The sequence below is a fragment of the Stigmatopora nigra genome, chromosome 20 (assembly GCF_051989575.1).
Source record: "Stigmatopora nigra isolate UIUO_SnigA chromosome 20, RoL_Snig_1.1, whole genome shotgun sequence".
Taxonomy (NCBI): domain Eukaryota; kingdom Metazoa; phylum Chordata; class Actinopteri; order Syngnathiformes; family Syngnathidae; genus Stigmatopora; species Stigmatopora nigra.
Window position 1 is genome coordinate 4,272,773 of NC_135527.1, and position 22,486 is coordinate 4,295,258.

General features: G+C 40.9%; 1 protein-coding gene and 5 non-coding genes across 6 annotated transcripts in view; 2 read left to right on the forward strand and 4 right to left on the reverse strand.

The window, feature by feature from the left end:
* LOC144213358 (uncharacterized) overlaps window positions 1-22,486 on the reverse strand; it is a 150,885-nt gene that overhangs the window by 6,718 nt on the left and 121,681 nt on the right. The window lies entirely within an intron of this gene.
* trnae-uuc (transfer RNA glutamic acid (anticodon UUC)) lies at window positions 3,531-3,602 on the reverse strand. Its single transcript has one exon. It is a non-coding gene; the product is annotated as a tRNA-Glu (tRNA).
* trnai-aau (transfer RNA isoleucine (anticodon AAU)) lies at window positions 13,105-13,178 on the reverse strand. Its single transcript has one exon. It is a non-coding gene; the product is annotated as a tRNA-Ile (tRNA).
* Window positions 15,499-15,570, reverse strand: trnap-agg (transfer RNA proline (anticodon AGG)). Its single transcript has one exon. It is a non-coding gene; the product is annotated as a tRNA-Pro (tRNA).
* Window positions 16,106-16,187, forward strand: trnal-aag (transfer RNA leucine (anticodon AAG)). Its single transcript has one exon. It is a non-coding gene; the product is annotated as a tRNA-Leu (tRNA).
* On the forward strand, window positions 20,142-20,214 carry trnaf-gaa (transfer RNA phenylalanine (anticodon GAA)). Its single transcript has one exon. It is a non-coding gene; the product is annotated as a tRNA-Phe (tRNA).

The window sequence follows — 22,486 nt, forward strand, 5'->3', positions numbered from 1 at the left end:
ATCAAAAGTGTGCTTCAGAGAGAAATAACATTTTTTTTATTTAGACAGCACAGTATCCATACATCTATTATTGGCCATGATGAAAGTTTATTTCAATACAAAAAGCATCCTATTGTGTCTTTATAACCTAATTCAGTGAGTTCAATATAAGTACTTGAACATCCAGCAAAATTCCAAATTCTCCCACTCCAACACTCTTGTATTAGATAAAATCACACGCATAGTACTAAAAGTTGAAAACGTCCATTGAGTACATTCGTCCTGACTATGTTTTTTCACCTGTATGAGTTCTTGTGTGTATTTTTAACCCATGACCTCGGAACTGTAACGCCAACGTGATAACCACTCTCATAGTTGTGAAAATACGGTAGTTCATTTCGACGGGCTCAGTCCCTGAACGCATTAAGGTCGTTTCTCAAGGTACCACAGTAATTTGAACCCACATTAAAAAGAAATGTGAACACAAGAAGTTTGTTGAAGTAACTATGTTCTTACCATTGAAGGGTCTCTCCAATTGTCAGGTTCATTAATAATTACCTTCGTCCGTAATTATCAATAACTGCAGGAAGACATCTTATTCAATTATTGACATTTAATTAAATAGAAATGGATACAACAGGTAAAAGCCTCCGGAAGGGAGAGTTACAGCAAGTGTCCCTTACAACTTCCGAACGTCTCCTCGAATAGACGTTTTCGTCCCATTCTTATGGTCACAAGTTACAGAGTTGTTGATCATTCCATCACGTATGAGTAAAAACAACATCTGGGACTACAATAACAATCAAAGTATTTTACTAATAACAAAAACAGGGACTAGACCTAACAACATTTAGATTAGAGTAATTATACAACCTCCTTGACCTAAGAATCATATAATATAATCATAATCATATAATCGTTACATACAGAAAAACCCGAAGTGTACGGTTACATAACGATAACAATATTCTTGTTATTGTCCGAATAGCCCTGTCCTCGTCACCAAGGGCCCACCAAATCTCAAGGACCCAGATTGGGTGGATTGTTTGTATAACCATCCTGGAACAGGCTGTCTAGGTTAAAGATGACTTGGTGTGACCTCAAGACTTTTGAAAAACAGAAAGAGAATGATTTAACAAAGTAATGAATTAATACAAAGAAAAGAAAGAGATTGATTTAATAAAGAAATGAATTAATATAACTATTATAATAATAAAACAGAATAAACCCAACACCAATGTTCTCACTCTCCACTGTGCTGCACTCAAAGTTTTCAGGCTCGATTGTGATTGCATTGTTAAATTCGCTGTTTGATATTATTAACAACCAAATAACTCTCAATACCTAAGATATACCTTGCAAATCACCTGATACGATATTTTCTTAAGATAAGAGTCATTTCATATAGCTCTCTGTTACCACAATAAAAATCTACAACAATTAAATCCGAGAAATCAACCTCTTGCTAGGCATTTCCTAATTACAATTTTCAATGTTTAATAAAAGACCTAAAAATGGTCACCAATATACCATAATATACATTTTTGCATCTTTTTCTTTTCGTTCAGCCAGCCAAACCCCTACGTTACAGTATTTTGAACAATCCAACCATTCAAAAATAGTATTAATATTCTTTTATCCTCCAAAAGCTAGTTTTCTTTAATTAAGGGCCCTTTGAAACCCACAATTGCTCAAAAATGGCCATTTTGTTCAATTCCCAAATCCAAAGCTTTTACCAAATCAACCTTTTACTAAACAGATTTTCTATCAACTTATTATACATTTCTGTTTAAAACCTGAAAAATGAATGTGAAAGCATTCGCATATCCCCGCATTTCTTGCAGACCGTGTTTTGCTCTTATTATGAAATGCTTTAGCCGCTACCTGTGACCTTGACGTTCGCTGCGAAAGCAGCATTCTTATCTTTTTGTTTTGTTTTGACTTTTATTCCTCTCCAGCAAGGTCCCAATTGAATTGAAATGTCATCTCTTTTTTCCCTGTGAATAACACATTTTAGCGAAGACTATCATTAATAAGCTAAATTAATTCCTCATCCGATATCCAACTACATCACAATATTTTGCCAAGACCCCATAATCAAAAATATACTGCAAGCACAACCATATCATAGCAAACACCATTTTTGCTTCAGGACCCCCAAGGCCAATTATTGTAATGTCTTCACGGAAGGGGCCCAAAAAATAGTTTAGTCGCTTGTACAAATCGGCCGCCCCACGGCCCACATGTTTCATTCCAATATAATCAGCAGCCGCAGCAACAGAGCGCTTACCCCACAGTCGACACATTATTTGCCAAGTCTAGAGTCTACTTGTCTTTGTTTATTACTTTGATACTGCGGAAAAATCTGCTCTGTAGGGATACAAATCTAGAATATACTTTTTACTTAATGTTGATGTAATCAGCTGTCACTTTTCATGGGCAATATCTGAAGCAAATGACCAACAATGCAAGGAATTAAATATAATTAAGCAATTATAGATTTGTAATCATTGGAATTGTTACACCCATGCATTTTTTATTGCTCGAAACACTGAGAAATAATTACACAGTGATTAGTTGTTGTCCTCAATCCAAGTTTTACTGTAATGAGGAACATCTCCTGTGTTTGCCAAGCTATATGCACCTAGACATCAATAATCAAATACCGATTCAGGCTTTACCATGTAACTCTTGCTATTTGGATCAAGGAATCAATAATCGAACACTGATAAACATCCAATCCAAAACTAGTTTTAATCCCCAACATGCAATAATTAATAACTTAAACACTTTAGCATGTCACACTCTCCCCCACAAAAGATGACATCATTACATTCCAAATGTCTCTCCACTTGTTGGTTATTCTAAACAGTCTTCCGAACTTGTTGCCTCACATTCTCTTCTGTGAGCTGATGCTCATGAAAACTCCAGACGGCAAGGTATTAAATATCTGCTGTTTCACTAGCTGTGTAAATGGCATGTTTTCCTTTATCAAAAACTTCCAGCCACAACACAAAAGTGACTGTTGGGCATCATCCTTTTCACTGTAGTGAGTATGTTTGTGGGACTGCATGCTATTGTGAATATGGACCACTCTGAGCTCTTCCACAGTCTGGAGAAGACTTTGGTTCTCCTTCTCCAGTTTTAACAGTCGACTACGGATCTGCTCACTCACCTCCTCACTTCGAGTCTGCCGACCCTGAAAGTTGTCATTAGTTTTAGATGGTTGTTCTATCTCGCCTTATGGCGAATAATTGGGGTTAGTTTCCGGAAGGTATAGAGGTCCAATATTTCTGATTCCAGACATCTAATTGAAAGTTTCCCATACTAGGAGTTGAACCTGGACTACCTAGGTGAAAACTAGGAATCCTGACCCCTAGACCATATGGGATATTTCATAAGAAGTATAAAGCTTTGATGACAGACTCATTAAATTACCACATCATTTGCAATAGACATCTACTCGGCTAGAAGTGGGAAAGGTTTGTGGGATTTGTTTCTAGAAATTATAGAAAGTCAAAAGCTCTCAGTCCATCCACATAGCACTAGGTTTCCCATACCGGGAGTCGAACCCGGGCCACCTGGGTGAAAACCAGGAATCCTGACCGCTAGACCATATGGGATACATCATCCGAAGCTGATCGAGATCAAGTAGAAGCATGCAGTTTGGATGATGGACTCATGAAATTATATTGGGATCTCGCTACTTCGCGGTTCACCCATCGCGGCTTCAGAGCTTCAAGTTTTTTTTAAATGTAAAAATAAATAAATAATGAAAAATATTAAATTAAAATTAGAAATTACATTAATTTACAAAATTTGAAAACAAATATTCAATTAGAAAATTGTAAAACAAAGAATGCACGTATGCGCAAAGCATCACGGGCATAAACGCAAGCTGATTGGCCAGCTGAATACTCACTGAACTACTCGACTCCCCATTGGCCCATTCACTACAGTAGCCCAAGCTTCTCCCGATGCCCATTCTCAGTCCACGCTTATCTTGTGCTATACAGTACGCTTCTCGCCAAGTGAGTGTAAAAGTTTTGTAAAGCCCTTAGTGATGCCTCCCAAACGCTCTTGAAACCATTAACGAAAAAGTGATTTCATTGGACAGGTTGAGAGCAGGAAATAGCTACGCGAGCGTAGCCCGACAATCTGGTCGACAATGGAGAGTCTCCTCTCCTCCATTGAAGAGCCCGACGAGACCTTCAGCATCAAATCTTATTGGAAGGACTACAACATAGCTACGTGTCTGACTAATATTCAGAATGCCCAAAAGGACATGAAAGAACAGACACTCATCTCCTGCTGGAAGAAATTGTGGCCATACAAAATCACTCAAGACTATGAGGGTTTCACGCCTAACAAAATCCATCACTCGGCCATTGATAAGGCTGTCAGGCTGGCTCGGTTGGTACAGACTGAAAGTTTCTCGGATATGACGGACCCACTGACAGAGGAGGACCTACAGGAAATGACCAAATCGGCGAGTGAGGAGGAAGACGAGGCTGCCACCGACGAGGGTGAGGAAGCTGACGAAGGTGGCCTTACTTTGCATAATTTGCAGGATCTCTTCAATGCTGCCAAAGACCTCCAAAAAAGGACAAAGAAATGGACGATAACATGGTAAGAGCCGTCGAGTTAAGCAATCGCATTGATGACGTCATGACGGTTTATAGGCGCATCTTCATCGACCAAAAAAAAAACAACGTTCACAACACCCAATAACGATGTTTCTAACGGGCAAAAAACAGCAGAAGATCCTCAATCCGGACTGCTATGTTAGCTAATTGTGTTAGTTAATTGTAGTGTTGGCTTGTTTTTCAAAGCTGAATAACGATAATTGGTTGTTCGTCAGTAAATTGTTTGGAAGAACAGTGTTCTAGACCCTCAATTGTTATTGTAAACAGACAACATATTTTACAGTTTTTTACTATGCTGTATTTGATTTGTTTGTATGCATCAACATGGCACCTGCATTCTGATGTAGAAATAAACACCTGAATGAACAGCATATAGTTTGGTGGTGCTTTTGTGCACGTGTATACGCTTTTTTAAGCATTTTTGAAGGGGCGCCACTACCTCGCGGATTTTAAGTTTTCCCAGGTGGTCTCGGTCCCCATTAACTGCGATAACCGAGGTTCCACTGTATTAAGTTCATCCACTTTTTAACCTATGAAAATATACGCGACAATATTAAATTTGAATGTGATGGGTAAAGTCACTTTGAAAATGATTCTTTTTTTCCAAATCACAACCAAGCAATTTATGAACACACTACTTAGAAGCATAACCCCCAAGTTTTGGCGTCAGAGATTTAGCAGCAGAAATCTTAAATCATATAACAAAGACAATTGCACATATGTCAAGCAATAAATATAGGCCCCTTTTCAATATCGAAATGTTAATATTGAATTTATTTTACAATACAGTTTCTGACATGAATCTTATCAGATTAACTAAACAGATTAGATGATATCTATATATTTAAACAACTGCAAACATTGTGCGGCATACGTTTGTAACGTTTATAGAAAGTTTTAATTTGGGAAGATGCACAGGGGTATTATGCTTGTGACAGCTTTCTGGCATGTGGTATGATTAACTATGTTTTTATAATATTGAAAACCTACATAGGTGAAAAACCCTTTTCCTGCTCAGTCTGTTGTATAAAATTCAGTTGTCAAAAGACTTTAAAACATACAAAAGAACCCAGACAGGTTAAACATATTTTCTTTGTCAGTTTGTATTTACAAATTCACTTGGAAGGCCAATTTAAAGCATCACAGAACAAATCCACACAAACGTGGAACGTTTCCCCTGCCCAGTGTGTGGTCAAACATTCAATCACAAGAACACCTTTAAAAAACACACAACATCTCATACTGGTAAAACGAAAAATGTCTTCCTGCTCAATTTGTATATTAACATTAGCTAATAGCTGTTATCTTGATTATGTTAATTGTGCCGCCGAAGGTCTTGTATTTGTGTTTTTCATTGAAATGGAAGTTCTTAACTGAAAAATGGATGACTGTAAATTGCAGAACTCACCGTGGATGTGACAGTCCACATTCAAGACCGAGATGCTTGTGCTAGTGGTCCTCAGGAGCTCAGTCAGCAGGTGGGAATCGTCATGTGCCTCTGTATGTCTGCTTGGATTAGTCTGATTGATTAAATTTGCGAGTCAGCTTGTCATATCACAATTGAGAGGAAGCAGAGTGGCGCAGCGGCAGCGTGCTGGGCCCATAACCCAGAGGTCAATGGATCAAAACCATTCTCCGCTACTTACAATCATTTCTTATTTACAGAAGCAAAATACCTCACCTTCAAGTGTTGCAGTTGCAGTGAAAAACTGATCTTGACATTTATTAATTATTAAAATGAATAACTCACTTCACATTCTTCTCAAGGATGCCCACCGATCAAAAATCATATCAGGATTTTACGAAAATCGGGCCCAATGCATCATTGTCAGAGTATTGGAATCGAACAAAAACAAGATTTTTTGATTTATTGAATTTACATTTGGGATGGCCCGGTGGTGCGGGTGGCCTCACAGCTCTGGGGTTCTTGATTCAAGAACAGGTCGGTCCACCTGTGTGGAGTTAGGATGTTCTCCAAAAGCCTGCGTGGGTTTCCTCCGGGTACTCCGGTCTCCTCCTGCATTCCAAAAACTCGCATGTTAGGCTGATTCTAGTAAGTGTCATTAGCTGCCATTGACAGGGAGGGATATTCAATTTATTTTGACTGCAAACCCTCCAGTCAAATTGGATTGGATGCCTATCCTCAATTGGAGTGAAATAGGATTACTTGCTCTGGCAGATAATGAGTTAAGATAGCAGGTAACAAAATGATCCATAAGGGTCAGGCTAAAATGCTCTGACACATTTGTAGGTTTAAAAAAATGTAAATAAAGTCAAGAAACATGTTGGGGTCATTCTGAGATGCTATTATATGTGTGCATTTACTCATTTTTATATGAAATTGTCTTCAATTTGTCTGAAAAGAACTCGGGATCGTAACAAGTCACCGTGTCCTCGTTCCAAGGACTGTTTGCTGGACCTTTACACAAGGAATGCAGGCCTAGAAGGACACTTAAGAAGATGCTGATGCAGCAAGATCACTATCCAAGCAATCTTCGTGATTACTCGCATATTGTCGTAAATCGTGACGCTCTTTCCGCTTCTTTATGGCATTAGAATGTGGAATGAAGGCTTGTTGGTTCAAATTCCAATGGAGTTTTGTTTTGAGTTTCCCCTTAATTGTTATTATTGAATACTTGATATGCTATGATTGTTGCAGGTGTTGATTTTGCTTACGCAGTTGGATTAATCAATAACATTTTAATTGTTTTGATTTATGGCCTTAAAGGGGCAGGAGAAATTACCGCACGGTAGAATTATTCGTTACAAGGACGATGTCGGAATGTATTCTCCCTTGAAAGTGGATCACCAGAGATGCCAAATTAATCAAATGTATATAATTGAATCAGGTGTCCCCCTGTATTGTTTTATAATTATATTAAAAAATAATTATTGATGTACATAGCAATTTGGTCCTAAGAGCCTTGGAGGTCAATATGCCGAAGCGGGAAGCCAGGCGCTACTGATCGACGTCTGAGAAAGCGACCGTGTGCACGGCGTCTACAACACCCTTCTGACGGCATCCCTGGTGAGTCCACGTAAATGTCAGCATGTTGTGACTGAGGCTCCAAATGCGCGAAAGGGGTTTTTCATGTGATGGTCCATTTGAGAAATGAGACTCGCATCCTGAGAACGGCGATTTTTGGAAAACCCTGTTGATACTAGTCTCTGGCAGGTAGATTTGGGGCAGTTTGTCGGAAAGTGTCCTGTGCTGTGGGTAGGCACGATTATAAAATCAACGTTGTACAGGGTATGTGTGTAGTTCTGGAGATATGGGACATTAGCCATCTGAGAAAAAAAGTGTCATTCAGAGAGCACATCTGGCTCGTTGGTCTGGTGGCGAGATGTCCTGGGTCAAACTCCCGGACGAGCCCTTGCTTTGTCGAATTGTGATCTATTATGGGGGTTAATGTGTCACATTTCACCTGAGAAAAAAAAGTGTCAATTTATGAGCAGACTAGGCTCCTTGGTCTATTGGTATGATTCTTTCAATGAGTGCGAGAAGGCCCGGGCACAACTCCTGGACTAGCCTTTATTTTGTAAAATTGTGATCTATTATGGGGTAGATATAGGACATTAGCCACCTGAGAAAAAAAGTGTCACTGTATAGGCACCCTAGGCTTGTTGGTCTAGTGCAGGGGTGGCCAACCCGCGGCTCCCGAGCCGCATGCGGCTCTTTGCCCGGTTTCATGCAGCTCCTACGTCCATATCAAAGTTTGTATTTGTGTTTTATTTTTATTTGCGTGTGCACTTCGCTTGAGTTCAATACGGTATTTTCGTCCAATGCGCATGTGCTTGGGATGAAAATACCTCAAAGTTTCCCAGTAGGAGCAAACTCATTTGAGTAAACGTTTTTAACAGAGTGGGAGAGCTCCCGTGAACCAGAAGCGACAATAAGGCGTCGCGCACACAAAAAGTTTCCCAAAGATCCAGCGTCGGCTGAAAAAGCCACACCCCCTGCGAGGCAGACCAATGGCGAGAGTGCTCAGCCGGGAGCAGCCAATAGGAGAGCGAGGCGTACACCACGTGGTGGGCGCGCTAATTAAAAGCCATTCATAATAAATGACAGCTCACAAGGAGCGAATGTTGCGCAAAAATAGGCTCTGATTTTATGACAGAAGTCCCACTAAGTAACATGCATAGTAAAAGAAAAACGCTATTGTAAATTATTATATTTTTGTTTGTGGACTTGGTTGAACTGAGAGTTTGTCTGTGTGAGACAGTGCACACAATGTTCATTGTTGATAATGACTGGCCTGTGCTGTTAGTACTGTAGGAGTCAATTTATGTCATTACTATGCTGGTGTGTGACATTTACAATAAATCTGTGTGATGTGGCTCTTTGCGGTAACACAGTAAAAAATGTGGCTCTTTGCGGTAACACGGTTAAAAATGTGGCTCTTGGTCTCTGACTGGTTGGCCACCCCTGCCCTACAGGGTATAGCAGATGATTTAGAAGCCCAAAGGGAAATGGAATTGCAGGACCGGATGGTCCTGGATCTGATAACAGCCAATGATGGAGGTGCGTGTGCCATGATGGGAGAACACTGCTGCAACTTCATCCCAGATGAAACCAGTACATGACTCGTGCTATAGCTGAAATGAAAGCCCTGGCCAACACGGGTCGTCGTTCCCAATTCTGTTTAAATTTGCAACTCCCTCACTTGCGATTTTGTTACTGTTCTGTATTTTCTCTCTGTGTGTAATCCCTGTATGAAAGTTATGATTCGAAATACTATCACGCACACGCTGGTAGCTTACAGAGACATACAGTATCACCGCATGGCAAATCATAATGGAGATTCTCCCACTCTTTCAAATTGTGACGAGTCTCGGTATGTCGAGTCCTCTGGGAAATTGTACTTGTCTTGACTTAAAAATTGTGTTCGCTCAAAAAGAGGGACGCAAAGGATTTTTTCTCGAATAACAATAATAATAATAAGTTTTTTGCCTCTGCCTTGAAAAGTGAATTTATTGTTTTCCATACCCCTTGATAAATATCTGCTGATGATATTTGTATTCTAGAACTTGGATAGGAGTGATATAAATTGATGTAATTAATGAAAATTCTTTCAAAGTTACCATAGGGGGGGGGGATGTGGAGAATAAAATGTATTTATAATTTTATTCAGTATAGTCACGAGGATAGAATTTTAGATAGCCTAGTGGAAATTTCCATCATGACACCTATGAGTTAGGGGCGCGTCATATACCATCACACACCCATATCTTTGGTCACCTTTTCCCGCCTAAAGTTTTTACCTATGTCACATGAAGTTTTGTTAACAAAACTAGCTCACCTGTTGGGGGATTCGAACTGGTCAGGCTGGGGGATGGACGCATCTCCCAGCGCTGGCTACTCTGACCCCCTCCTACAGCTGAAGTCCAGAAAATCTCATCACGACTGACTCTGTGTGCTTCCTCTGATCCGAAGTTATTGAATGTATATGGATTAGATCCCACAGTCCCGGGTCCTACTCCCGGAAGAGCCCTTGCTTTGTCCAATTGTGATCTATTATATGGGTTGATGGGTCACAGACTCAAAAAAGTGTCACCCTTTGGTCACTCATGGCTCGTTGGTCTAGTGGTATGATTCTTGCTTTGGGTGTGAGAGGTCCTGGGTCCAACTCCTGGATGAGCCTATATTTTGTCAAATTGTGATCTATTATGGGGGTGATATGGCACATTTGCCACCTGAGAAAAAAAGTGTCACTGTATGAACCCCCATGGCTCGTTGGTCTCGTGGTATGATTCTTGCTTAAGGTGTGAGAGGTCTCAGGTCCAACTCCCGGACGAGCCCTTGTTTTGTCTAATTGTGATCTATTTTGGGGGTGATATGGCACATTAGCCACCTAAGGAAAAAAGTGTCACTGTATGAGCACCCCTGGCTCGTCTGTCTAGTGCTGGGGTGGGCAAACTTTTTGGCCCGGGGCCACATTGACTTTAAAAATTTGACAGATGGGCCGGGTCAGCGTAATATACGATACATATGAAAAACTGCATCCGTTAACAGAACATATCAATCCTAAACAAAAAAAGGACTAAAGAATTAACAAGAGAGTGGACAGAACCGAAATATATTTTTTTAAATTTTATTTTCACAACAACGGTAGGGTAAACGGAACAAACAAATTTAAATGAACTTGGATTAATATATACAGACACACTTAAACAAACGTTTAACGTAACTTTACACAAAACTGAATTCTAATTTTGTTTTAATCTTTTTTTCCCTTGCCTCCAACCTTACGTTTGCTATCGATGGGATGTTTGATGTTTTTCTACGTATTCCCTTCAAAATATTCCAAAAATGATGCACACAAATGTCCTCACAATACGATAACCCACGACCACTTGCCAACGAAAAGTATTCTTGTAGTACTAGCGATCGTTCCACTGCTCATAGAACAACATTGCCTCTGGCTTGCAACAAACCCCCCGACCCCCACCCTTGTAATATATCTGGTCGCAACCACTTCGAACGGTGCCCATGACTATGAGAGAGAGTTGAGACCAGAAATATTAAAAAGAGGGAATTGTGAGCCAGTATACCGCAGATCTTCTTATGAGCAGCAAATGAGAAGTAATATATTACTCCTAGTACATTTTTAAATTATTTCACGTTTCCTGTCCATTGTCAACAGTCGCCTTTTCTTTGCAAAACTCTGCCGATCCATAGTAATATTGTTTACCTGGTATATAAATGTAGACCAATATGGGGACTAAAGCGGGCGGGTGGGGAAATGCAAAGTCAGCCCAGTGGTCATTGAAATATTTTAAACACGAAAGAGATGCAAAAAAAGACATTTTTCGGAGGGGAGAGACAATGCGGAGGGGAGAGACAATGACACACACGGAGTAGGAGGAGGGGGCTGTTCCGCGGTCCTTCGATGAATGTCCGCCTGGGCATCTTTTTCCAAAAAAAAAAAACAGTTTCATCACTGTTGAAAACTTGCTGGGGGATGTAAATTTCCTCGGCAATAATCAAGGAAAATGTCTTGATGCGTCCTTCTGCTTAAGGATGGTCGAAATGGTTGACGTACTCCTCTCGTATTGCCTAGCGTACTCAGTAACACGTACCTCACTCATATTTTTCAATTATTTCGCCTTTCGTGTCCATTGTCAACACTTTTGCTTTGCAGTACTCTGCCGATCCATAGTAATATTGTTTACCTGTAAATGTACCCAACACGGGGGAAAAAGCTGGTGGGTGGGGAAATGCAAAGTCCGCCCAGTGGCGTAGAAATATTTTATACACGGAAGAGACGCAAAAAAGACAGTGCCATGGCCACCTGGCTTGGTCGCATCACGAAATTTAGATCGTATCTTGGGTGAATTATTCGATCAAAATTTTCATCGCGGCGAAGCGGTCGTATCACAAGGTTCGACTGTATTGTTTTAGTATGCCATGAGTCAATTTGCAGTCCCCCCCTAAATCAACTGGCAGTACATTTAAAAAATGTTTACTTGTAAGCCATCAGTTGTTTTGCAGTCAAGTTTGACTCTTGACACCAACACGACCCGAATAGGCTCAAATAGGAAATGTTGATGAGCGTTCCCTGAATCGACCTCGGTCTTCGTCAGTCCATTGGACTCTCTTAACCAATTCAATATCAGTTAATTCTCCAATTGTAATATTGTACTAGTAAGCCATGAGTAAATTTGCAGTTCAAGTTGGTTGATATTTTTATCAATCAGCCGAAATTGCTCAGTTGGGAGAGCGTTTGTGATAGGTCTGAAAATGCAACTCCAGGAGCAGGCTAAGAAAGAGTGAGATCAATTTAAATAGGAAATAGGTTTATTACCAGACTGTAAAGTGGAGAGTGAGAGCTCTTACGGTGGAGTCCTGTTCAGCGCAATGTTCTTGCAACTCTTGTCAAATGACCAGTGAGTGTGTCTTGACTACAGGCAAAACTGACAGTTGTCAGTAGGACTTTGGACAGTTACGTTTCAGTCATTAGCAGGGCAAAAAGTAATTGATCAGTGTCGGACAGTTTAGTTTTTGTGCTGACATATCAAGTCAATGACAAGACTAAGATTGATTATTCAGTCAGACAGTTGGGTGTTTATGCTGACATGTCAGTCATAAGGATGACTACGATGTTGTTATACTTACAAAAACTAATAATGTATAAACAAGCCATTGCAAAGAGACTTTGTCTTGTATTACAAATCCTATTAGGATTTTCTACAGGCTTCCTCATTGGAGGCTAAGCAAAGTTGAGAAACACTGTTCTGCCCGCTTGAGTATGAAGACAAATTTAATTTCAGAACAATTTGGGAAGAACAGAAATGTGGTGTGAACGAACCTAGATAGTATTCCCTCACTGAGATGATTCACATCTTGGGTGACATATTCTGCCTTCTGGAGCATAGAAATTAACAGCTCACAGAAACTGAAGAAATATCAAGACAACATATTATGTTATGTCAGGGAAAAGGTTGTAGTTGGGCAAATTCAACAAATACACAGAGGTCATGGCCTGTGTGGGGGTTGAACCCACGACCTTGGCGTTATTAGCACCACACTCTGACCAACTGAGTTAACAGGCCACGTGCTACAAGATCCAGGTATTTGCATGATTATGCAAATGCAACATGTCAACTAGCTAAACACATGTTATGACAAATGTTGTGCAAAGTGGCCATGATTTTTGTGTAATGACCGCAATTGCAATTGTCAGCTAGCTAAACTGTTATCTTATGGCAAAATAAATCATTTTAGGCAATCTTAACTTACTCTAGAGCAAGGGTGTGAAACCGCACAAAAGGATGCAGCAGGCCGGATATGTTCCCCGGCTGCCTCTTTGACAACTTCTGTTCTCGGGAGGCTTTGCCCGTTCCACGGTCGAACCCACGGCTTTGGCATTTTCGGCACCATGCTCTGCCTAAATGAGATAAACAGCAATGTGCTGGCACTATTACTAAACTATCAATAAACTGTGTCGAGCCTGTATTTCTCAACCTCACGCTCAGAATCTTTCCTAACCGCGTCCCGGCAAAGGAAGATTTCGTCCAATAGTGTTGCTCATCATAAGAGGTCCTCTGAGCCAATCTTTGTCTGATCCCTCACATCAGACAAGTTGGCCATGGGTAACCCTACCAGGGCTACAAAGCTCCGGTCAACTTTGGTCCAAAGATCACTGGGACTGATTAACCCCACCACCGGGACACACAACATCAGTTCCTTTTTTGTAGAAGCAAACTACCCCACTGCCAAGAGTTACCATTGCTGTGAAAAAAGTATTCTTGAAATTGCATCTAGATTCATACACATACTTGAGAGCATGTTACCAACAAAACAATGCAGTATCATTTAAAAAAATAACTGAACAAGACGCGTAAAAAAATGAAAACAATCAAAAATTACATGTAAATATGAGAAAAGAAATATTTATCCATAGTGTTGGACAGTATTCAGTAATACTATTATATATGTATGTATTTAATCATTTACGTATGAATGCTTCTTCAATTTATCTGAGGAGAACTCACGATTGTAAGAAGTCACCAAGTCCTCGTCCCAAGGACTGTTTACTGGACCTTCACCACAGAATGCAGACCTAGAAGGACACTTAAGAAGATGCTGATTGAGCGAGATCACTGTCTGAACAACCTTTGTGATTTAACACCTATTGTCGTAAATTTTCAACAATGTGTGTCTGAGCCTATTTGGGTCACGGAGGTGATTAGAATCTAACTTGATTGCCAAGTGACTCATGGCTTACAAGGAAACCGAAAACGGACTGCTAGCTGAATTAGGCAGGGTTTTCAAAGTCTGATGTGATGCCGACACTAGAGGTTGAGCCAGGGACCTTCAGATCTTAAGTTTAACACTCTCCCAACTGAGCTACTGCAGCTGTTTTATAAAATCAACAACCAACTTGATTTGAAAATTGACTCATAGCTTACTATTCCATGTGCTTTACCCGAGACTCGCACATTCACGCATACACATCAAAAGTAAATAAACATTACTAAACATAATCTTCCTTCTCACATGCTAAACACTGTACAATCGAACCTTGTGATACGACCACTTCGCCACACAACATTTTGTCTTACAATAAAAATTTTGATCGAATAATTCGCCTGTGGCAGTAGCTCTGTCCACTCTTTTTGTTTTTCGTGTTTTACAGCCCCTCTATCTTTTTTTAAATTACATTTGAATATTTCTTATTACATTGCTTTTTACTTTACTTTGTACATTCTACTTTTTACTATAATAATGAGTAATGAGTATGTTAATACTTTACTTCTTTTTTTCTGTTTATGTTTCACATGTACTGTTAACGGATGCAGTTTTTTATATGTATCGTATCTTGTGCTGACCCGGCTTATCTGTCAAATTTCTAAAGTCAATGTGACAGACGTGCCAGGGGTGCCCATACGGTGACACTTTTTTCCTTAGGTGGCTAATGTGAAATATAAATGGTATTCTTATATTTAATCGTGCACCCTTTTGCACTCTGATGTATTAAAGGTTGCTAGAATATAATTTAATTTACATCTATTGGTTAAAATGTACACGACACCTTTTGTACTCCACCTCCTTCATTTGTATTAACGCCTCCCATTGTTATGACTTGTCTTATCTCTATTAAAAACACAGTTGAAGCAGCTTTTCCGCGGGAAATAGCTTTGGGGAGCCTGGAGAGTTGTCATACTCTCCGGCCTCTGAATTGTTGCATCCCCGCCTCTTCAGACGCGGCCTTAACTTTCATTATATCTGCCTCAGTATGTCTTCCAATGTTCAAGTTTATTCAAGTATTGGCCAACAAGCTAGAGGAGCTCTTAAACTGACACTTTTTTTCTTAGATGGCTAATGTCCCATATCACCCACCCCATCACATATCATAATTCAATAAAACCAGGGCTCGTCCGGGAGTTGGACCCGGGATCTCTCACACCCTAAGCGAGAATCATACCACTAGACCAACGAGCCAATGACAGTAATCTAACCATGGAGGGGTGCCCAACTCTGGTCCTTCAGGGCCCCTTTGCGGTCTCTTTTTCATATCTCCCTCCTCTATCACACCTGAACCAAATGGTCAACTCATCGTCCAGAAGCTTGATAACGATCCCAATTATTTGATTCAGGCGTGTTGATGGAGGGAGACATGGAAAACAAATTTGATTGCGGCCCTCGAGGGCTGGAGTTGGGCACGCTAATGTAATGTAAACGATCCCAATTATTTGATTCAGGCGTGTTGATGAAGGGAGACATGGTAAACAAATTTGATAGGGGCCCTATACTACACATCCTGATGATGGAGTCTATCCCACCAGACTTCAAGCGAAAGGCAGACAACACCAGTAAGCCGTAGGGCACAAACAACCTTTTGCACTCATAATCATACCGACACTATTGGGAATTGAGGCCACGCCTGCCTGCAAGTCAGCCGGGTGTTCCACTGTACCCTCAGAGATCTGGGATAGATTGCTTTAGGTTTGTGGAAGACTTCCACAGACTCATCCAAGGTAGTGTGGCCGAGCGGTCTAAGGCGCTGGATTAAGGCTTCAGTCTCTCAGGAGGCGTGGGTTCAAATCCCACCACTGCCAGTATCTTCTGAGCTGCTTAAGTCTCTTTTAATGGGTGCAAATGGCTCTTCCCTAATATTTCAACTAAAATGTGAAAACCACTGGGGAGGGAGCCGAGTCCCGGGTGCATTAATAGGAGCCTCGTTGTTTCCCCACCACTGTCTTTGGTAACATCCACAAAATACATTTGTTCTGTGTTTAAGCCATCGTGGATGACAGGCAATAGTTATTGTCCACTGCTCACCACCCAAGACATATGTGTCTCTTAGCTATCACCTTCTGACTAAACCTATTGCCTGTGCAGGAAAAAGGTTTGTCACCAACGTGGTTTGTTAAATGTATTTTTAAACACACTGTTTAATTGTCTTTAAATCAAGCTTGTACATTCAGTCGACTTGAGAATTAAAAAAAAAATCAATTGCAGCGCACAAAAAGCCCTTTTGTTACACACTGAAAAAATATATAAATATAAAACAGTGAACCCACCTTCTAGTCTGTTAAGAACAACTTTTGAATGCATTATTTTGCAAACAGGTGTTCTTCGTGGAACACTCCCACACGTAAATTCTGTTGGCGGCACCTTTGATAGTTAATAGCAGGCTAAACCTAAAGGCATTGGCTCCTTAGCCGGTAACCGGTCAAGTAGTCGCAGGGGCTATTTAGCCGGTAACCGGTCAAGTAGTCGCAGGGCCTATTTAGCCGGTAACCGGTCAAATAGCCTATATTGCCCCATATGGCTATTTATATGGACCATGTTGTTGGAGAAGGGCAGACATCATGAATTTGAAATAATGGCTTGGTGTACTCTGGCAGGCCCATGACGGATGAGTATAGTATGGCTTGTTTAATGGTGTGGAAAGCTTCTTCAGCAGCTGGAGTCCATTCTTTAGGATCTGACAGGTTGAGGTCTTTGTCACTCATGAGGTCCAATAGTGGCTGGGTGATTTGTGCGAAGTGAAGGATCCATCCTCGACAGTAGTTGGCTAAACCAAGGAAAGCAAAGACTTGCTTCTTGGTCTGGGGGCATCTTTGAGTGCCTTCTTCCTGTTGTCCGTTAACCTTCGACCTTTTTGTGACAAGAGATGTCCCAAAAATGTGACTTTAATCTGGCAAAATTGAAGTTTAGATAACGAAGCCTTGTTCCCCGTCTTTTCCAGGTGTCGGAACATTCTAATGGACTGTTTTCGCTTTTCTTCTGCTGTTGGGCTTGCAATTAGGAAGTCGTCCACATAGTTGAGGACTTGTGTGGACTCTGGATGTGGATGGTAACTCATGGATCTCTGGATCTCTGTGGAGAATATGGTTGGGCTGTCGCAGAATCCTTGTGGCAATCTGGTGGAGGTGAACTTTCTGTTGCCAAAGGTGAAGCCGACATGGTGGTGGCTTGAAGCAACTCGGTTATCATTTGTGCGCTGGCTGTCACCTGGGCCTTTTCCTTCTTGGAGCGAATGTTCTCCTCTGCGTGGCTTGCCCAATGGAATATCTCAGCGGATGAGGTCGTCTTGTAGGTGACGAAGTGTATTTGGATGAATCCAGAAACGGGAACTTGGAGTCCTTGGATAAACCATTGTTTAAACTGGACTGGGAATGGGCCATTTTCATTGTCGTCATCCATCATGCGGCTGTTGGATTTGACACAGCTTTCTAATCTGGCATAGCAATCATTTGTAATCTCACCCTCTTTATGCGTACATGTCCTTATTCTTTGGTAATCAGAGGGTCTCTGGAACATTGTCACTGCTCTTCCTAGTAGCTTTTCTATTTCTCCGGTTAGGGCATGGGGGTCGTAGGCTAATATGTTTCCCCCTACATCACTTCCTGTCAATCTCTCTCTGACTCTGCCCAATCTATGTTTCAGTGAGTTCTTTAAGGCTTTCTCCACTTCAGCTCCATTCAGGTTATAGGATGCCACTAACTGACAGAATTTTCTGGCCCCATTTTTTTCCACATCTCCGAGTCCCTTGCATGCTTCCAGGCATCGGGCCTTGGTCCAAAGTCGGTAGACCAATAAGGTGGGTTGTTGTTGTATTTCCCCCCACCTTGGATTCGCCACAGCCATCATTGGGTAGGTTTGGACATTTCTTTTTTCTGTCAACATCGTTTGTAAAGCGGGCTGTGGAGCTCCTCTTCCGTTCCAATATTTTCAAGAGTTTTGAGGTCGGTAGGAGTTGGCGGATCTGGTGTGCCTGGTGACAAAATGATGTCGTCAGGGCGCGAGGCGGAGGTATCATATTCGGGGGGCGTTCCAATCCTACGAGGGAGGGGTGGATGGGACCTTTGGGGGGCGCCGCTGGAGGAAAAGAGTTGGGCAATCTTTCAGCAATTTGGGCATTTTCTGGTTGTGTCGGTCTTCGATGAACGTTGGTTTCCTCTTCCGGGCAGATTTTCATGGTAGTGATGAGACCTTGTTTTCTTGTTTCCACATTCTTTTTCTTATTTTTTCAATGTCTTGTAGACGTTTCACACACTGTTCTTTCCATATTTTCAACACCAACAATTGTTTCTCAGCTTCCTCACTTTTCTTTCCCTTCCTCTCCCTGTCCTTTAACCATTCCCTTTATAAGCACATCAAATCTTTCATATCCTTCATATTGGGACAGAAACAATGTTTCTTCACCAACCAGGGCTGATCCAGGCAACTCCCCATACATTGCATTTGCATATATTTCACATCCGGTAACTCCCCGATTTTCATTTTGCAGTCTGACAATAAACCCACCTCTTTTGTTGCTTTCTGACCCATATTAATCATTTACTTAATAGTTTAAACAACAATTATTTTCTAAATTACCTGAAATGGATGTCAATACTTTGTGATTCACCCAATATCTCTGAATATACCAAGACCAAAAGTCCCTGACTTAGTCTTAGTAGAGTCCCTGACTCTATTAACAGACCAAGACTATAGGTCTCTGACTTATTCTTGTTTTACTTACGTTGGTCCCTGTCCAAAAATTATAATGCTTTACGTACGTTGGTCCCGAACCACAAATTATAATGTTCTACGCACGTTGGTCCCAGACCAAAAACTATTATGTTCACCGTAAGTTGGTCCCAGACTGCAAACTTTTAATACTGCCGCAGTGATAATACTCATTCAAATCATTACACTTCACATTGACAGAAATCAAAGGGTGAACTCACGATCTTTCTCGTTCTGAATCTGCCCTAGTCCGGGGACCCGTCACCAGATTACAGGAGTGGCGAGGGAACGTCAAAGGAGGATGCTGTCGTCGTGTCCCGTCGTCGCTCCGGCAATTGTTGGCTGTTGGGTCTCAGGTTTTCGGCAACCAAGTATGATAGATCTGAAAATACAACTTCAGGAGAAGATTAAGAAGTAGTGAGATCAATTTAATAGGAAATAGGTTTATTATCAAACTGCAAAGGGGGGGAGAGAGAGGTTAAACAATGGAGTCCTGTTCAGCGCAATGTTCTTGCAGCTCTCTCACAAATGAACAGTGGGTTCATCTTTATATAGAAAAAGAAAGCATAGTATGGTTTCTATGACAACGACCAAACTCTGGGCAAAGTCGGATTAATCAGTGGCAAGTTTCCATGGCAACGACCAAACTTTGGGGAAAGTCGGATTAATCAGTGGCAAGTTTCAATGGCAATGACCAAACTTTGGGCAAAAGTCTGGTTAATCAGTGTAAAGTCCCCATGACAACGACCCTGGGTTTTAGCAGCACATTGGACGTTGCAAATCCACCCTAAATCAGCTGGAAGTCAGTTTGAAAGCTGTTCCTTGTAAGCCATGAGTCATTTTGCAGTCAAGTTTGACTCTTGTCACCAACATGACCCGAATTGGCTAGGATAGGGAATGTTGGAGAGTGTTCCCTGAATCGACCTTGGGCTTTGGCAGTTTATTGGACTCTCTAAACCAGACCAATATCAGTTGATGCTCTAATTGCAATATTTTACTAGTTAGCCATGAGTAGATTTAAAGTCCATGTTGGTTATCATCTTTCTCAATCAGCTGAAGTAGCTCAGGTGGGAGAGTGTTAGACTGAAGATCTAAAGGTCCCTGGTTCAAAACCGGGTTTCGGCACTTCATTGGACTTTGCAAACCCGCCCGCAATCAGCTGGCAGTTTGTTTGAAAGCTGTTTCCTTGTAAGCCATGGCTCATTTTACAGTTAAGTTTGACTCTTGTCACCAACATGTCCCAAATTGGCTCAGATAGTTGAAGAGCATTCCCTGAATCGGCCTTGGGCTTCGTCAGTCTATTGGACTCTCTAAACCAGACCAATATCAGTTAATGCTGCAATTGGAATATTGTACTAGTAAGCCATGAGTCAATTTCTAGTCCGAGTTGGTTGTTGCTATCAGTTGGCTGAAGTAACTTAGTTGGGAAAGCGTTAAACTGTTTGTCTAACAGTACCTTGTTCAACCTTTGCAAAACCATGGGTCGTTTTTTTTTTTTACAAACGGTTAAAATACTAGAGTGGGTGTGTGTTTCAATGTGTCACAACTTTTCCGTTATTGCATTATTGGCAAACAGATAGTTAATCACAGCCACTCCCATGGCAGTCGCTCATGCTGACTGACTGGGACGATGAACGGCGGCACTTTACCTTCCAAAACAAATTTCTATTTGTAGATGTGTCGCAAGCGAATCTAATGCATTAATTACCTGGTTCATTCTGGAATGAATATTGCTGATCGGGCAGCAAAAGGGGGTGGAGCTCCCAGATTCCCCACTGGGGATGTGTTAGGTTCATTAATGCACTCATGGCATGTTGGTCTAGTGGTATGGTTCTTGCGTAGGGTGCCATAAGTCCCGAGTCGAACTCTTGGATGAGTCGTTGATGTGTTGTTTGGTGATCTATAGTGAGAAAAAGTGTCATTCAGTGAGCACATCTGACTCGCTGGTTAGTGTGCGATAGGTCCCGGGTCCAACTCCCACATGAGCCCTTGCTATGTAGGCGTTTATCTGTATTACTATTATATATAAATGTGTAGTAAATTGTTTATTTGTTAAATCATTCTTCATATTGTTCGAAGAGTGCTCGGGGTCATGAACAGTCATTTAGTCCTCTCATACAAGGACTGCCTATCCAAGGATTGTTTATCTGACATCGCACCCAGTCTGGGGCTCTGAGGACTGTTGATCTGGGTTTGCAGCAAGTAGACCCCAAGCTCTCCGACTGTTGGGTTTATTCTGTATTACTATTATAAATATAGTTGTATTAAGTCATTTCTTTGTTAAATCATTCTCTTATTATTCTCAAAGTGTTGCGAGGTCACCAATAACCGCTAAGTCATCTTTAACCTGGACTGCCTGTTCCAGGATGTTTATACAAACAATTCACCCAATCTGAGTCTTTGAGATTCGGTGGTCCCTTTTGTAACGAGGCCAGGGCAAACAAGAATGTTGCTTCTGTTATTTACAACATAGCGACTATACCTCGTGACGCACTTCGGGTTTTTCTTTATGTAATTGTTATATGATTCTTAGGTCAAGGGAAGGCATAATTGTTCTAATCCAAATGTTGTTTGGTCTAGTCTCCTGCCTGTTATTGGTAAAATACTTTGATTGTTATTGTAGTTCCAGATGTTGTTTTTACTCATACGTGATGAAATGATCAACAACTCTGTAAATTGTTTTGATTCATGGCAATAAGAGTCGTACGAAAATGTCTATTCGGGGAGACGTTCTGAAGTTGTAGGAGAAACTCTGGCTTGTTGAATCTCCCCTCTGAGGTTTTATCCGTGATCCATTCTATTTAATTAAATGTCAATAATTGAATAAGATGTCTGCCTGCAGTTATTGATAATTACGAACGAGGGTAATTATTGATGAACCTAACACCGACTAACAACAGATATGGATATCTGCCACTTCCAGCAACACTCGCATAGTGTGCATACCCCGTGACGCACTTTGGGCTTCTTTATGTAATTGTTATATGATTGTTATGTCAAATGAAGGTGTGATTGTTTTAATCCAAATGAAGGTTGGTTTTAGTTTCCTGTTTTGTTATTGTTAAAATACCTTCATTGTTATTTTAGTTATATATGTTGTTTTTGCTTACACATGTAGAATTAATCAATAACCTTTTAATTGTTTTGATTTATGGCCTTAAAAGCTGTACGGGAATTACTGTTCGGGGATGTACTTTGGGGATCAAGATGAAGTCTTGAGGCTCTGATCTATCTACCTTTATTAAGATAATGTTATCCGGGATCAGATCTATTTAATTAAATGTCAATAATTGAATAAGATACCTGCCTTCAGTTATTGATAATTACGAACAAGGGTAATTATTAATGAACCTAACAGTATAACAAATGCAACACTTGGGACACCGTCAGTGGCACA